Source organism: Oryctolagus cuniculus, chromosome 15 (assembly GCF_051225735.1).
Source record: "Oryctolagus cuniculus isolate XC-2025 breed Fujian yellow rabbit chromosome 15, ASM5122573v1, whole genome shotgun sequence".
NCBI lineage: Eukaryota > Metazoa > Chordata > Mammalia > Lagomorpha > Leporidae > Oryctolagus > Oryctolagus cuniculus.
The window spans coordinates 50,536,293-50,553,231 of NC_142881.1; the positions used below are offsets into that span (position 1 = coordinate 50,536,293).

Below are 16,939 nucleotides of genomic sequence, written 5' to 3' on the forward strand. Positions count from 1 at the left end.
TACCTGCAACAGCCAGGCTTGGGCTGGGTGGGCCTGAAGCCAGGAGCTAGGACCTCAATCCAAGTCTCCCACATTGGTGGCAGGGACCTAACTTCTTGAGCCATTACCTGCTGCCATCTTGGAGTCTGCACTGGGAGGAAGGTAAAAGAGGGAGCCAGAGCTGAGAGTTGAACCCAGGTGGGTTGCTGGCAACTTAACTGCTAGGCTAAATGCCCACCTCTCTGCCATTCTTAAGAGAGTCACTCAACATCTGGTAACTCCATTTTCTCATCTGCAATAAATGGAAATGATAGCACCCACATTACCAGGTTGTAGTGAGGAGTAAATAAATAAATTAATGTAAGTAATTTATGAACTTGAAGTACTTAATACTTCCTGCTCTCCTTCCCGTTTCTACCCTGTCATATGAACTAATCCTGACTTCAGGTTTCATTTGTTAATGATGGATTACATCTACAACTCTGAAATATGATTCTACCTCTATAATTTATATATAAACATTGCTTCCATAAAAGGTGAATATTTTTATCACTACTACTTTCTGCAGTTTTTCTGAGTTTTAGTTTTTCCATAGGCCGAATAACTTGAATGTTTAAATTTTTTCCTTGATCATCAACTTTAGAAAATATCTCTAAACTCCAAAAGATACTGTGCCTGTTGCTCCTTCTACCTTCTTTGTTGAGCTGCCAGATTATCAGCTGTATCATTATTTCAGTGACATGTGTCTTTGTAGGAATTTGTCCATTTCTTCTAAGTTATCTTAATTTATTGGCATAAAATTGTTCATGGTATTCCTGTATAGTCCTTTTTGTTTCTGTATATAGTTCATAGTATTCCCTCTTTTAATTTCTGATTCTAGTAATTTGTATCTTGTTTCCTGTTGGTCAGTCTGGCTAAAAAGTTTGACAAATTTGTTGATATTTCCAAATAATCAACTTCTGGTTTTATTGTTTTCTCTATTTTTTAAAATTTATTTATTTATCTGAAAGTTACAGAGTGAGAGAAGGGGAGAGAAAGAGAGAGAGAGAGAGAGAGGTCTTTTATCCACTGGTTCACTCCCCAAATGGCCACAAAAGCCGGAGCTGGGCTGATCCAAAGCCAGGAGCCATGAGCTTCTTACAGGTCTCCCACGAGGGTGCAGGGGCTCAAGGACTTTTATCATCTTCCGCTGCTTTCCCAGGCCATAGCAGAGAGCTGGGTCGGAAGTGGGGCAGCTGGAACTCAAACTGGCGCCCATATGGAATGCTGGCACTGCAGGCAGCAGCTTTACCTGCTGTGTCGCGATGTCAGCCCTGATAACTGGCGATTTTTAAAAATTGATGTTCCTGTCTACCTTAGACCTGTTAATGAGGGGCCTGAGAGAAGGGGTCCTCAAATAACTTTATTTTTTTATTTTTTATTTTTAAGTTCATATCTTAAAATTGATGTAAAGGGGAGGGTATTTAGCTTAGGGGTTTAAGAGTGCCTGGATTCAGGACTCTGACTCTCCTGCTAATGCAGATCCTCCGATGATAATGACTTTTTTTATTTTATTTTTTTTTTTACAGGCAGAGTGGACAGTGAGAGAGAGAGAGAGAAAGGTCTTCCTTTGCCGTTGGTTCACCCTCCAATGGCCACTGCGGCCGGTGCACTGCAGCCGGTATACTGTGCTGATCCGAAGGCAGGAGCCAGGTACTTATCCTGGTCTCCCATGGGGTGCAGGGCCCAAGGACTTGGACCATCCTCCACTGCACTCCCTGGCCACAGCAGAGAGCTGGCCTGGAAGAGGCAACCGGGACAGAATCCAGCACCCCGACCGGGACTAGAACCTGGTGTGCCAGCGCCGCTAGGCGGAAGATTAGCCTATTGAGTCGCGGTGCTGGCTATAATGACTTAAGTCATTGGGTTCCTGACTCCCAGTTTCAGTCTGGCCTGTTGAGTGCATTTGGGGAGTGAACTGTTGAATGGAAGCTCATTATCTGTCTCTACCTCTAAAATACATAAATATAAGTTGATAGAACAACTTTAAAAGGTTATGAAGAATTACACTTCAGGGGCTGGCGCTGTGGTGTAGTGAGTAAAGCTGCTGCCTGCAGTGCCAGCATCCCATATGGGTGCCGGTTCTAGTCCTGGCTGCTCCACTTCCGATCCAGCTCTCTGCTATGGCCTGGGAAAGCAGTAGAAGATGGCCCAAGTCCTTGGGCCCCTGCACCCACATGGGAGACTGGGAAGAAGCTCCTGGCTCCTGGCTTCGGATTGGCGCAGCTCCGGCTTTTGTGGCCAGTTGGGGAGTGAACCATCAGATGGAAGACCTCTCTCTCTCTCTCTCTGCCTCTGCCTCTGCCTCTACCTCTACCTCTACCTCTATCTCTACCTCTCCTTCTCTATCTGTGTAACTGACTTTCAGTAAAGTAAATAAATCTTAAAAAAAAAAAAAAGGAATTACACTTCTAACATAGTAAATATAGACTTAGAAAGTGGAAGTTACATCACTTTGTGTGTGTGTCTGTGTGTGTGTATACATAAAATGGGCATTTGAGCCTTGGCCCAGCTTTGGCAGTTGCAGGCATCTGGGGAGTAAACCAGTTTTTAGATTTCTCTTTCTACCTTTGAAATAAATATTTATTTTAAAAACAAATGTATATAATGCTTTCTGAACACCATAGTATAACAAACTTAATGGGAAATTTTTGCACCATTCCATTTCACAACCTCGACAGGATTTTATCTACTAATGTATTTTTGTGCTTGGATGCCTCTTTATTTATTACCTTGTTGTAATTCTCTGAAGCAGAAATATGTACATAAATTTGAATTGAACTTTTAAAATTTTCCATGTCCATAATCTTTAAGTACTTAAAATTTCTGGAATATATAATCACTGTAATTTACTGTTAGAATGCAGTCACTAAAATCAACAGTAATGTATTACAGTGGTGTGGGGGTGCAAAATCCAGTTTCCTTCCATAGATGATAAAAATTAAATATGGTATGTTTATACAATGGAATACTCAGCAATAAAAAGCACCAAGCTATTTATATACACATGAGCATTTGTGGATTTTGAAAGTGTTGTACTGAGTGACAGAAGCCAGGTATCAGAGTATATACTGTATGATTCCATTTATATTAACAGCAAACCAACGTGTAGTGACAAAAAGCAGACAAGTTGCTCCTTGGAATTGGTGGTGGAGGAAGGGACAGATTGCACAGGTTAGGAAGAAACTGTTAGGCATGGTGGTGATTTTGTTCTGTTTTTGAGTGCAGCAGTGAGTTCATGAGTGTAATCATTGGTCAGAATTCAGGAGTTGCACGGTTTCAATCAATGTATCTTTTTGTACATAAATTATATTTGGGTGAAGTTGATAAAAACAGGATTCAGGTTCTTATAAATATCAAATAAAATTTTTATTGGAAGTATATGGAAGAACAAACCCCTACCCAAAGGAGTAAAAATCTTTTACTTGTTTTTGAACCACAGCTATGAGAACTAAAAATTCACTCTCCCTCCCCAAAAGTGACCTTGTTATTTTATTACTCTGTCCCTGACTTCATTCCTTCCACTTTTTTGCTATTTCTCACATATGCCAGATTTAGGTACTCACTTCTGGGCCTTTGCTCTGGCTTTTCCTGAAATTGTTCCCCAGTTGCCACATGCTTTTCTTCATTCCTTACTGTTTTTTTTTAAATGTCTTCTTTCCTAGTGGGGCTTCTCTGAGCATCCTTTAACATGGTAATTTGTACTTCCTTGCCCACATTCTTATCTCTTTCCTCCAGTGAAATTACTTCTTTTTCTTCATTCCATAGATCCTCACACATCTAAATACTACATGATTTTCCCATTCGGGTTGTAATTCGTTGCCATTAGGATGTGTACTCTGCACAGAAATCTTTGTTCTCTGTTGTACCCCTGCACCTAGAATTGTGTCTGGTACTTAGTCAAGTAAAAAAATCAATGAAATTAGCCTTAAAACTGAAGACTTTGCATGTTAGTGTTTATGTAGATCAGTAAGATCACTCATTAAAAACTTGACCCTTTTAGGGGCCTCTGTGAGAGTACCTCATCTGAAATAGAAACAAAAATCCTTCAGTTCTGAGGCTAATTTAAGTGTTTTTGAGAAAAAACTAGCAGGTTATAAGTACTCTGGAATTCAGGAACATTGAGTATTGTAACTCGAATGATAACACAGACTCTAGAATGTGAGACTAGATGATATAGAGCTAAGCACTTGCTCTTCTTTTACTATGAGAATGCCATACCTAGGAGGAACAGTAATTTAGGATGGTTGGCCTGTTGTGTTCAGTGGCCCAACTAGAAGGATGTACATATGTAGGGCCATTGTCTGAGGGGTAGGGGGAGACAATTCTTTCAGCATCTGTATAGATGGCTCTTTTTATTTATTTATTTATTTTTGACAGAGTGGACAGTGAGAGAGAGAGACAGAGAGAAAGGTCTTGCTTTTGCCATTGGTTCACCCTCCAATGGCCGCCGCGGCCGGCGCACCACGCTGATCCGAAGGCAGGAGCCAGGTACTTATCCTGGTCTCCCATGTGGGTGCAGGGCCCAAGCACTTGGGCCATCCTCCACTGCACTTCCCTGGCCACAGCAGAGAGCTGGCCTGGAAGAGGGGCAACCGGGACAGAATCCGGCGCCCCGACCGGGACTAGAACCCGGGGTGCCGGCGCCGCTAGGTGGAGGATTAGCCTAGTGAGCCGTGGCGCCTGCCTAGATGGCTCTTTAAATAGAGTAGATGAAATGTGGATCAGACTAGAACAAGGCTGGTGCTGTGGCATAGAGGGTAAATGGGTGCTGGTTGGAGTCTCAGCTGATCCACTTTTTTTTTTTTTAAGATTTTTTTTATTTGTAAGTCAGTTACACAGAGAGAAGCAGAGGCAGAGAAAGCAAGGTCTTCCATCTGCTGGTTCACTCCCCAGCTGGCCACAATTGCTGGAGCTGTGCTGATCTGAAGTCAGGAACTACCTCTGGGTCTCCCATGCGGGTGCAGGGACCCAAGGACTTGAGCCCTCTTCTCCTGCTTTCTCAGGCCACAGCAGAGAGCCGAATTGGAAGTGGAGCAGCTGGGACTCGAACCAGCACTCAAATGGGATGTTGACACTGCAGGTGGCAGCTTTACCCGCTACGCCACAGTGCCAGCCCCTGCTCCACTTCTGATCCAGCTCCTTTTTTTTTTTTAATTTTTTTTTTATTTTTTTAATTTTTTGACAGGCAGAGTGGACAGTGAGAGAGAGAGAGACAGAGAGAAAGGTCTTCCTTTGCCGTTGGTTCACCCTCCAATGGCCGCCGCGGCCGGTGCACCGCGCTGATCCGATGGCAGGAGCCAGGAGCCAGGTGCTTTTCCTGGTCTCCCATGGGGTGCAGGGCCCAAGCACCTGGGCCATCCTCCACTGCACTCCCTGGCCACAGCAGAGAGCTGGCCTGGAAGAGGGGCAACCGGGACAGAATCTGGCGCCCCAACCGGGACTAGAACCCAGTGTGCCGGCGCCGCTAGGCGGAGGATTAGCCTAGTGAGCCACGGCGCCGGCCTATACAGCTCCTTTCTAACACCTGGGAAAGCAGCAGAAGATGGTTCAAGTACTTGAGCCCCTGCACCCATGAAGGAGATGCTCTGGCCGTTGCTGGTCATTTGGGAAATAAACCAGCAGATGGAAGATTTCTGTATCTGGCGCTCCTGCCCTTTCCAACTCTGACTTTCAAATATATAAGTAAGTCTTTTTTATAAAGATTTATTTATTATTTATTTGAAAGAGTTACACAGAGAAGATGAGGCAGAGAGCGAGCGAGCTTCCATCCTCTGGTTCACTCCCCAACTGGCTGTAATGGCCAAAGCTGTGCTGATCTGAAGCCAGGAGCTTCTTCTGAGTCTCCCACGTGGGTGCAGGGACCCAAGGAATTAGGCTATCTGCTGCGTTCCCAGGCCATAGCAGAGAGCTGGATCGGAAGTGGAGCAGCTGGGATTGGAACCGGCACCCATATAGGATGCACTGCAGGCGGCGGCTTTACCCACTGTGCCACAGCTCTGGCCCCAATAAATAAGTCTTTAAAAAAAAAAAAATGAATAGGAAGCAATTGAATCAGGGTTAAGGAGATGTCTGCTTAATCTTCCTCTTCCCATCGATGCTAACACATCTCAACCCCATCCTTGGGTAACATGAGAGCTTTCAGACACATCATGGACACCTAGCTTGTCAGTGCCTGTATTATTTCCAAATCGAAGTATGTGCACCTTTGACAGAAGATTGCCATAGCTTAGTGTCTTAGCTTAGTTAAGCACCTGAATCAACAAATGGAGACAGAAACTCAGAACTGAGAAGAGGTTGTGTGTTTACTGTCAGCATTTAAAGGGCCTGCAAAGTCTGGACTAGATAAAGTGAATAACAGTCTCCAGGAGGTTCAGTTTATCGGCCCAGTGAAGAATGGGGTGAAGGCAGATGTGCAGGGGTCAGAGAAGCAGACAACGGACGATATTTACTTTTTTTTTTTTTTTTTTTTTTTGACAGGCAGAGTGGACAGTGAGAGAGACAGAGAGAAAGGTCTTGCTTTTGCCATTGGTTCACTCTCCAATGGCCGGCGCCCTGCGGCCGGTGCACTGCGCTGATCCAATGGCGGGGGCCAGGTGCTTCTCCTGGTCTCCCATGGGGTGCAGGGCCCAAGCACTTGGGCCATCCTCCACTGCACTCCCTGGCCACAGCAGAGAGCTGGCCTGGAAGAGGGGCAACCGGGACAGAATCCGGCGCCCCGACCAGGACTAGAACCCGGGGTGCCGGTGCCGCAAGGCGGAGGACTAGCCCAGTGAGCTGCGGCGCCGGCCTGGACAATACTTACAGACAAGTAGAAGCAGCCGTAATGCCTCACCGTGCTGGGGGCCAGACTGGACAAGCACCTAAGGGAGGGTTTCTAGTACAGAGGCACTGTGAGGTGCCTGGGGGGCCAGGATTCTGTTAGCGGCCCCACCTCAGACAGCAATTAACAAGTCCACATGCAGTTGCAGGAGCTGATGTGGAGTAGTAAGATATGTCAAGAAGTCTGAGAGCACTAGGAGACCAGGAAACATTCAGATTTTGAGAGCCCTTACTCTTGGAATTAAGGGAGTTGGAGACACTAGTATAGAGAGATTTCAATTCAAGATGGATTTTGATTAGCATTAGAAGTCCAACCTTGAAAGCAGCATTGAGAGTCAACATGGGTGCCGGCGCTGTGGCATAGCGGGTAAAGCCACCGCCTGCGGTGCCGGCATCCCTTAATATAGGTGCTGGTTCGTGTCTACTTCCAATACAGCTCTCTGCTGTGGCCTTGGAAAGCAGTGGAGGATGGCCCAAGTCCTTGGGCCCCTGCACCCGTGTGGGAAAACCTGGAGGAAGCTCCTGGCTCCTGGCTTCGGATCCACAGTTCCGGCCGTTGCGGCCTGCTGGGGAGTGAACAAGTGGATGGAAGACCTCTCTTTTTCTCTCTCTGCCTCTCTTTTTCTTTGTGTAATGCTGACTTTCAAATAAATAAATAAATCTCAGATAGAAGAAAATAAAGAGAGTCAATGTGGCATGGTGATAGCAGCCCCTACTTTACAGTCTTATTTTGTAGATTAAATCCTTAGGGGCCGGCGCCGCGGCTCACTAGGCTAATCCTCCACCTAGCGGTGCCGGTACACCAGGTTCTAGTCCCGGTCAGGGTGCCGGATTCTGTCCCAGTTGCCCCTCTTCCAGGCCAGCTCTCTGCTATGGCCAGGGAGTGCAGTGGAGGATGGCCCAAGTGCTTGGGCCCTGCACCCCATGGGAGACCAGGAGAAGCACCTGGCTCCTGCCTTCGATCAGCGTGGTGTGCCAACCGCAGCGTGCCTGCCGGGGTGGCCATTGGAGGGTGCACCAATGGCAAAGGAAGACCTTTCTCTGTCTCTCTCACTGTCCACTCTGGCTGTAAAAAAAAAAAAAAAAAAAAAGTTAGTATTTATCATTTAGAACAACATGTTACACAGTAAGCATTAAATATGTATAAGGAACATAAATTTTGTTCCATGTCTTGGAACAAAATTTAGTGAAATTGGGCTCCTAAATCTTACCTATCTAATATGTAACGAAGGTTACAAATACTTTCCTGAATAAGTTAAAATTTTCAGAAAGCCAGTAATCACAACTTTTTAAAATTATATGTGCAACTATTAATATTGGTAGCTTTGAATTTTTTTTTAAAGATCTATTTATGTATTGGAAAGGCAGATTTACAGAGAGGTAGAGAGAGAGAAAGGTCTTCCGTCCACTCGTTCACTCCCCAGGTGGCCCAGTGGCTGGAACTAGGCCAGTCTGAAACCAGGAGCCAGAGCTGCTTCTGGGTCTCCCATGCGGGTACAGGGGCTCAGGGACTTGGGCCATCTTCTGCTGCTTTCCCAGGCCATTAACAGAGAGCTGGATCGGAAGTGGAGCAGCTGGGACTTAAACTGGCGCCCATATGGGATGCCAGCACTGTAGGCAGTGGCTTTACCCACTATGCCACCCTGCTGGCCCCACTTTGGAAATATACCAACAGAACTAATGAAAAGCATGATAAATACTGGCATGGGAAAAATGTATAAATATTGCAGGTATCTTCCCACTCCTATTTTATCTGAATTACATCTAAAATTAACAAAAGAAGAAAACAAAAATATGGAAATGACAAAAGACAGCTATTACCAGAGTAAACTACAAGAAGTAAAGGTAGGTTTGAACTACTGGATACATGGAATTGTATGGAATTACATGAATGATCATTTAAAGAAATATCTATCTATGTTGCTCTCTGTGAAGAAAGGTTTCACCGTATAAATAGAAGTAGATGAAACATCCTTAAGCCGTAACTAGACAACCAATTTTGTTCTTGTACATCCAGCTTTCCATCTGAATAACGGCGATCAGCAGTTGCCCCTGCTGCAGTTTTATTGTAACTCTTAGAAAATGATGCAGATATATGTCCTCACAATCAGAAGGCCAGAATGTTGCTATTTGTGGGACAGTGTCTTGCTTCCATAAAGAAATTTAGCTGAGGGTGAGGCCAAGTGGCCTGAGTAGATTCCTGGATTCTGGAGCCAATTTCAACTCAGTGTGGAGGCTTTAGTTCACCTCAGGTGCTAGCTCTTGAGTTAGCCTCTGATCTAGTATAACATACAGTCCTTGATTTTTTTGTTGTTGGTTTATACTCCTAGATCAGGACATAATTGCAGCTTCTCTTTTTCTTTCCCTTTTTAAAGATTGCATTGTATTCAGTTGTGTGGCTTATACCATGACTTTTTAAAAACAGATTGCCTAATGATGGTTTCCAAAATCTTGGTGTTACGAAGAATGCTGTGACAAATAGTCCCGTCCAATCATTTGCACCTCTCTGAATATATCTGTAAGTTAATTCCTTAAAGCAGAATGCTAGATAAGAGATATATACATCTGTAATTTTGAACTGTAGTCCTAAGTTGTCCTCCACAGAGGTGTACTAATCACATACCATCTAGTAATGCGTGTGGACTGCATGATGTTTTAATGACTGCAAATTACTCTGTTGTAGGGATTACCATAATTGGTTTAACCTATCTTCTGCTTGTGATCGTTGTAATTGTTTCTCTCTCCTACATTTATTTAGCTCTCAAAACCACACTGTTTTATTGTCATATGACTAAAGTACTTGACATGGGAGATTGGCCTGTCTTGGGAGGATCCTTGTGGTTGGCTTATTATTGTTCTCATTATCATAACAACAGCACCATGAACCCTTTTTCTAAGTGTTTCTACATCTATGATCTCATTTTTGTGGCTAGACCTCACCTCTAGCCCCTGGGAATTTCTTCTGTGAACACAGCAGGATGACCTCTCTTAACACAAATTCCAAGGCCTTGAAGTAGACCAGCAGATCGGGGCCCCCTAATGACTGATTACACATAGCGCTGACCCCACACATAGCTCCAAGCTGCTTGTTTACTGCAGCCTTTCATCCTGGCCTCTTGAAGATGAGTCCATCTCTTCCCTAGTGGGAAAGCAAACAGTAGAGTGGCTGAGCATGATGCACGTCCCCCAGGCTGTACCGAGGGGGACACTCTGATCTCTGCCTTGTCTTGTTTGTAAGTGCCTTTCCCTTGGTGCTAGGAGAAGTTGGAATGTAATGAGCTCTGGCACCTGGAAGCTGAAGGTTTAGCTGCGTAAGCAGAATGTGAGAACTGGTTTCTGCTGAGGATCTCCAGCTAGTTGTAGTTTATTTACTACTCTAGCCTCAAACTTGGAAGGTTTGATACTGTTTGTCAGAGAGTTTGCAAACATTTAGAGGTTCTCAGACATGGTGGTCTTAGGTAGAGACAGTTCTCAGGAGGAGGGTTACAGTTCCAACCACGATGGCCTTGTTCCTTAATATGCTCAACTTCTCTATCCTGAATCCCATCGGAAATCAGTTGAGGTTCTATTAGAAGTTAATTGGGCCAGTGACTGTGAATGTTTAAATGCTGCTAACAAAGGAAGGCATTTACTAACTAAAGGAAGGCTAGCGTAGGAAAATTGATAAATGTGTTTTTCTTTTTTATAAATGTGCTTTTGACCTCTGATCCTGGCAACTCAGATGCTAAGTCAGAAAGTGAGACCTAACCCACTTCCATGCACCCAGAGACCTCAAACCAGAGTTCCAGATGACCACAAATTGACCTAAGGAAAGACGAGAGAAGAGGAGCTGACTCAGGTTTACTTAATTGTGATCTCAGACCACAATAGCAGTGCAGAGGACCACACAAGAGAACTGTGCTGTTGGGGATATGTTGTTGGGGGAAAGTTTGTTCTGTGGAGAAGGGTAAGGGCACTGAGCCTGTCATGGCCAAGGTGGAGTGCATGAGCCTTGGATTTTACCGTTTAGGCTATAATTCTGGAAGGTGTTTTGGATTTCAATTGATAGCTGTGTAGCCGGCGCCGTGGCTCAATAGGCTAATCCTCCACCTTGCGGCGCCGGCACACCGGGTTCTAGTCCCGGTTGGGGCGCCGGATTCTGTCCCGGTTGCCCCTCTTCCAGGCCAGCTCTCTGCTATGGCCAGGGAGTGCAGTGGAGGATGGCCCAGGTGCTTGGGCCCTGCACCCCATGGGAGACCAGGAAAAGCACCTGGCTCCTGGCTCCTGCCAGGATCAGCGCGGTGCGCCGGCTGCAGCGGCGGCCATTGGAGGGTGAACCAACGGCAAAGGAAGACCTTTCTCTCTCTGTCTCTCTCTCTCACTGTCCACTCTGCCTGTCAAAAAAAAAAAAAAAAAAAAAAAACAATTGATAGCTGTGTATTTATTAATTTTAACATAGTGACATGCATTTCTTGGTTGGACTAATATTTTATGTATGAAATTTGTTTTGTTGACATACTTATGACCTACTGGCACATAAAATTAAGAAAATCAGGAATGTCACTCTTCCTAATTGTCACCTACTATGGTGGTATGGCTTGGGTTGGGTGGAAGACAGTGCTTGTAACTATAGGTTACAAAGAAGTCACGTGAACGATACTGGCAATACTTTATTGGAAATCTCCACTTAAGCTTTCCCATAATTTCATGAACAATAAGGTATGCATAAATCTTTCCCACCTAATGGTAGGCATTTAGCACAGTGGTTAGGATATCAGTTGATGCCTACATCCCATACTGGAGTCCATGGGTTCAAGTCCAGCTTCTGGTGATGCACACCCTAAGAGGCAGCAGGTGATGGCCTGTGCACTTGGGTCCTTCCAGTCATATGGGAGACCTGCATTGACTTCCTGGGTCCTGGCTCTGGCCCAGTCCCAGCTGTTGTGGATAGTTTTGGAGAGAACCAGCAGATGGCAGGTATCTCTGTCTCTTTCTCTGCCTTTCAAAAAGAAATTAATTAATGTAAAACATTTTTCCATTCTAATCATGAAGGAAAACAACTTGTATGTAAATGTCTGAGTCCCTTACACCTTGGCACAAATTGATCTGGATGTCAGTTGACCAAATAACTTGGAAGTAGTTTTGGTGTCTAGTTTAGTGAATTTTCCAATATTTCTGTTAGGTTTAGACATCGATAGCTATTTAATCTCAGAAAACAACAGCCCGGGTGCATTCTCTCATCAGGCAGCCTGTGTTTCAGGATTTTTCAAACGTAGTTTATTCCACAAACATCAGAGGGCAGCATTTGATAGGGATTCAAAAAGACAAACCCGGTCTTCACGTTGGACCTGCCTGAATGCTCACCAGTCTGCTTTTCGCTCTTTTTTTTTTTTCCTGGTTTTTCTTCTGTTTTTAAGCCAGGAAGTGCCTTCACCTGGGCTTTTCCACAATCCATTAGTCCCTTCTTTCTCCAGCGATGTAGGTACGCAGGGGGTTACTGCTCAGTCTCTGTTCCCCTTGCAGGATACATCACGTACTGAGCCAACGCCTCATCTCCCAGTTCCTTTATTGTTAAGGTCCCATATGTGATTTAAGTTTGGCCAATCACACCGGCTCGTGGGACATTTGGAAGACAGGTAGGCATGGAGGAGCATTGTTACTGTGGGCAAGCTGGATGTGGGAGGGCTAGGCGTTGTGTAGCTTCATGTGCTCTGGTCACCAGCTCCCATGGGGTCAAGGTGCAGGGTGTTGGTGGGAACAGCAGCAGTGGGGCTGCATTTCTGTGTGGGCTGTGAGTTTTTTGGAGCTTCAGTTCAAGTAGCAGTTTCTTAATTTTTTTTTAATTTTTAAGATATATTAATTTGGGGCTGGTTGCTGTGGCGCAGTAGGTTAATCCTCTGCCTGTGGCGCCGGCATCCCATTTGGGTGCCGGTTCTAGTCCTGGCTGCTCCTCTTCCAATCCAGCTCTCTGCTGTGGCCTGGGAAAGCAGTAGAAGATGGCCCAAGTGCTTGGACCCCTGCATCCACGTGGAAGACTGGGAAGACGCTCCTGGCTCCTGGCTTCGGATAGGCGCAGCTCTGGCCGTTGCAGTCAATTGGGGAGTGAACTAGCATATTGAAGACCTCTCTCTCTCTCTGCCTCTCCTTCTCTCTGTGTAACTCTGACTTTCAAATAAATAAATAAATAAATAAATAAATCTTTTAAAAAAAGATTTATTCACTTATTTGAAAGAGTGACAGTGAGGGAGACACACACACACATACACACACAGAAAATCTTCCATCTACGGGTTCGTTTCCCAAAAAGAACATAATGGCTTGAGTTAGTCTAGGCCAAAACCAGCAACCTAGAACTCCATCTGTATCTCCCACATGGATGGCAGGGACCCCAGCACTTGAGCCATCTTCCGTTGTTTTCCCAGGGTCATTATCAGGGAGCTGGTTTGGAGGTGGAGCAGAATGGATGACGTGGGATGCCGGTGTTTCAAGTGGCAGCTTAACCCACTGCACCACAACGTTGGCCCTCTCCAGTTTCTTGATTAGGGTGAGGGTAGCAGGTTCCTAGATAGGTCAGTCGGTAATACTGTTCTGAAAGCTGCTTCTGGAGGCTCAGGATCAAATTTGTTCTTTAGACCTTCCACTATTTTATTTTTTTAAAGACAGATTTATTTGAAAGGCAGAATTACAGAGGCAGAGGCAGAGAGAGAGAGAGAAGTCTTCCATCCGCTGATTCACTTCCCAAATGGCTGCAACGGCCGGAGCTGCGCTGGTTTGAAGCCAGGAGCCAGGAGCTTCCCTTGGGTCTCCCACGTGGGTGCAGGGGCCCAAGGACTTGCCACTGCTTTCCCAGGCCATAGCAGAGAGCTGTATTGGAAGTGGAGCAGCTGGGACTTTAACTAGTACCCATATGGGATGTTGGTGCTGCAAGTGGCGGTTTTATCTGCTACACCACAGCTCAGGCCCCCTTCCACTATTTTATACACACCCAATCCTTTGCATTTGTTAAACGGTTTCTTGCCTAAAATTGGCAAAGTGGTTTCTGTTTCTAAAACTGACCCCTGTATGATATACTGGCTGAAGATAAGCAAAGCTACTGTCCCATCTAATTTTCATAGCTTACAGGTGAATTGCAAAGAAACGAGCCATAAAACCTCAGGTGTAACAAGTTTGTTCTTTCCAAGAGCCTTGCCCCACTTTGAAAGTACCACGAGGCTGGCGCTGTGGCTCACTAGGCTAATCCTTTGCCTGCGGCGCCGGCATACAGGGTTCTAGTCCCGGTTGGGGCGCTGGATTCTGTCCTGGTTCCTCCTCTTCCAGTCCAGCTCTCTGCTGTGGCCCAGGAAGGCAGTGGAGTATGGCCCAAGTGCTTGGGTCCCTGCACCCGCATGGCAGACCAGGAGGAAGCACCTGGCTCCTGCCTTCAATCAGCCACAGCACGCTGACCATAGTGGCCATTTGGGGGATGAACCAACGGAAAAGGAAGACATTTCTCTCTGTCTGTCTGTCTGTCTCTCTCTCTCTAACTCTGCCTGTCAATAAAATGAAAGTACCATGAAACCTCAGGTGTAGCAAGTTTGTTCTTTCCAAGAGCCTTGCCCCACTTTGAAAGTACATGGCTATGATCCCATCGCTGCTACTTGTATAACAGATGTGTGATGAATGCTGATGGCAGGCTGAACACAAGCTAAGAGCCATAATTCATTCAACAAGCATTTCCATAGCAGATGACAGTGAGACAGGTTAGAAAGGCTAATTAGGAATAGCCCAAACTGACATTAGTGCTGTGTGGTGTCCTTGGTCCTTCAGGGACAGACTGGCTAATGGATCCTGGATCAGTGGCCCAAGGGCCCTGTAGATCTGAGGATGACTGCTGGCAGCTGAGCTAATTCTACTAGAGTCCTTCCTGTGTTAGCTGGTCTGTTTCCTGATGCTATTCTCACATTAGCATGAGAAACATCTAAACCCATTTGACGTCACAGGGTGTATTCCACTGATTTATGCCTTTCAGCAGCTCCCCCTGGGGTGTTTGAAGTCCAAGGACCCTTCCCATGGATCCCCAATTTATTGGCCACTCTTAAATGTCCACTTTCATGAATGGTATATTGTATAGTGAACTCTCCTGATACATGTCCAGATTTTTCTGTATTTGGCAAGATGAGAAATTCAATCTATAACCAATCAGCCTTGGAATGTTATTTTTTAGGAAGTTACAAAGAGAAATTTCTCAATTTTCTGTGACCAACATGCTACAAGAAGCCCTAATTCCTACAGCAGCAGGCTATGATTGCTGTAAGAACTGGAAAAGGATCAGAGATTTCCAAGTGTTCTCATCCTCCTCACTGAAATTTAGCTGCGTAAGGGTGGTTCCACCATCATGATCTACAGAAACTTCTCTTTCCGTCCTGGGAGCTGTCTTTCAGGAAGAAGCTAATTATGCCTTCCTGCCAACTGTCCACAGGCTGGGGACTAGGACCACATCCCATTTTTCCCCCTCTGGGGTCATTGACAAAACCAGACACTTTAAGAGAAAAATGTATGTTCTGAAAACGTTGCAGTATTGGCTAATTTGCATCAGAAAAAACCCTGGACCAGTACTTTTAGGCAACCTGGCCCAGGAGCATAGATGACAATTTTAGATAGGGCTACGTTTGTTGCCACACATGCACAATTCTTTGCCCTATGACTTGACTTGCTCCTGGGAATCAGTATTCATCTTTTAGGATTCTTCAGTTGTAAAGGACATACATAAATCAATTCTGGAGAATCAGCAAGGTGCAATAGTTAATAGACCTTCCTAGGGAAAAATTCTGACTCTGGCTTACTAATTCTGTCAGCTAGGCAATCAAATTAATCTCCATTTTCTCATCTATAAAAAGGGATAATAAAAACATTACACACCTCAAATAGTGTTGTGAGGAAAAAGTGGGAAATTGCATGTGGAGAGTTGGGCACATAGTAACTCTTCAATAGATTGTATTTATATTTCATTTCTAGCTGGCTTTCCATGTACTTCTCAAAAAATTGTAAATAATCACTAAAGAAATAAATCCCTGCTGCCCCTTATTCTGGAGTCCACTACATAGAGCTGTTGATGAAATAGTTTTCCAATTCATCACACTTGTGATTTGCAGGGTTTGTCCTTGTGACACTAAATATGGAGCTTATACTTGAAACCATTTGTTTCAGTTGGATCCCAGAGGAAGTAGGTCATCAGAAAAAGTGAGGAGAGCAAGAAGTTTATTGGGGAGGAATGTCTGTGAAAGATAAAACAGGAAGAGTGGGATCCAGCAGGGAGAGCCTTCACGCCACTGTGATGTAGCTCTGACAGTCTTAAAGGGAGGGAGGAAGAAGCAGGATTGGGAACAGCCTCAGACCTTGGTGAAGATCTGACAATCTCAGCCCACCTGGTGATTGCTCCCAGAGGAAATGCAGGAGCAGCCTCGTCCTTGGGGACTTGCTGCGCCCCATCATTGGCTGGGGCTACCTTGGAAGAGTGTGGTTTGGGTTCGAGAGTTAAGGCAGATCTAGAAGCATTAACAGCTGAGGCTGCCAGCAAGTTCTTCCTTGAAGGACATAACGAGTGGTCAACCTTCATGGCTGCCCCAGACTATGTGGCTGAACTACCTGGCTCTGCTTTTCCGCATGATTGTGGAGTAGCTCCTCCAGGGCTCCAATGAGCCTCTCTTCCTAAGGGGAAACTGAGAGAGGAGGGCTAGCAGCTCCAATTGGTATTCATTGTCTCTCCCTGCCACTCCTACCTGTTGTCTAAATTTCCTGCTTCTTAGCTACCATCTCTGGCCTCAGTGGCTTACCTATTGGTTTGATCCATTCTCTCATCCTGAAGAGTCAGAGCCCCTGGTAACCATACTCTTCCCACGTCAGAGTGACTGTACTTGTCCATTCACAGTCGTCATTGGGCAAGCAGAGAGCAGGAATTGCTCCTGTGGATCTCCTGAGTTCCATACATATTCCTTCCTGTCCCAGTTGTGTTAACAGTAGTCTTACCTCCTCCTGATATTTACAAGTTGACTCCTGTTCTTGTCTGCTTGTCCTGGTTATAAGGAGTCTAAAGTGCCCAGAGAGAAGCAGTGGGTGTTGGTTTAAAGGAAACCTTGCTATG

General features: G+C 45.3%; 1 long non-coding RNA gene across 3 annotated transcripts in view; it reads left to right on the forward strand.

Annotated features, from left to right (window-relative positions):
* The first annotated feature begins 10,444 nt into the window (after positions 1-10,444).
* The window catches only part of LOC149121989 (uncharacterized), a 473,114-nt gene continuing 466,619 nt past the window's right edge, over positions 10,445-16,939 (forward strand). The window contains exons 1-3 of one of the 3 annotated variants that reach the window (XR_016222198.1): positions 10,445-10,786; positions 12,343-12,455; positions 12,758-12,974. This is a non-coding gene — a long non-coding RNA (uncharacterized LOC149121989). Of the gene's footprint in view, positions 10,787-12,342; positions 12,456-12,757; positions 12,975-16,939 lie in introns of those variants that run through there. The other 2 variants (XR_016222197.1, XR_016222199.1) reach the window with 2 other exon arrangements.